Source organism: Cucurbita maxima, unplaced genomic scaffold (genome assembly GCF_002738345.1).
Source record: "Cucurbita maxima cultivar Rimu unplaced genomic scaffold, Cmax_1.0 Cma_Scf01568, whole genome shotgun sequence".
Lineage (NCBI taxonomy): Eukaryota > Viridiplantae > Streptophyta > Magnoliopsida > Cucurbitales > Cucurbitaceae > Cucurbita > Cucurbita maxima.
Window position 1 is genome coordinate 1 of NW_019273584.1, and position 365 is coordinate 365.

At 49.6% G+C, this 365-nt stretch overlaps 1 non-coding gene and 1 pseudogene across 1 annotated transcript; both read left to right on the forward strand.

Annotated features, from left to right (window-relative positions):
* LOC111475431 lies at nt 1–92 on the forward strand (annotated as a pseudogene; the record flags this gene model as incomplete).
* Nucleotides 93–227: 135 nt separating this feature from the next.
* On the forward strand, nt 228–346 carry LOC111475433. The gene has a single exon (XR_002716492.1). It is a non-coding gene; the product is annotated as a 5S ribosomal RNA (ribosomal RNA).
* Nucleotides 347–365: the final 19 nt, after the last annotated feature.

The following is a 365-nucleotide window of genomic DNA, read 5'->3' on the forward strand; positions in this document are numbered from 1 at the left end:
CCGGATCCCATCAGAACTCCGCAGTTAAGCGTGCTTGGGCGAGAGTAGTACTAAGTTGGGTGACCACTTGGGAAGTCCTCGTGTTGCACCCTTTTTTTTCTTTCAATTTCTCCCAGTTCTTTTCTTCATTTCTCTACAAATGAGAACCCCTCCCCCGCTCACGCCCATCGCGTTTCGATCATGCCGCCCCGCATGCGTTAAATTTAATTTTGTGCGCATGGCATGTCGGGTGCGATCATACCAGCACTAATGCACCGGATCCCATTAGAACTCCGCAGTTAAGCGTGCTTGGGCGAGAGTAGTACTAAGTTGGGTGACCACTTGGGAAGTCCTCGTGTTGCACCCCTTTTTTTCTTTCAATTTCT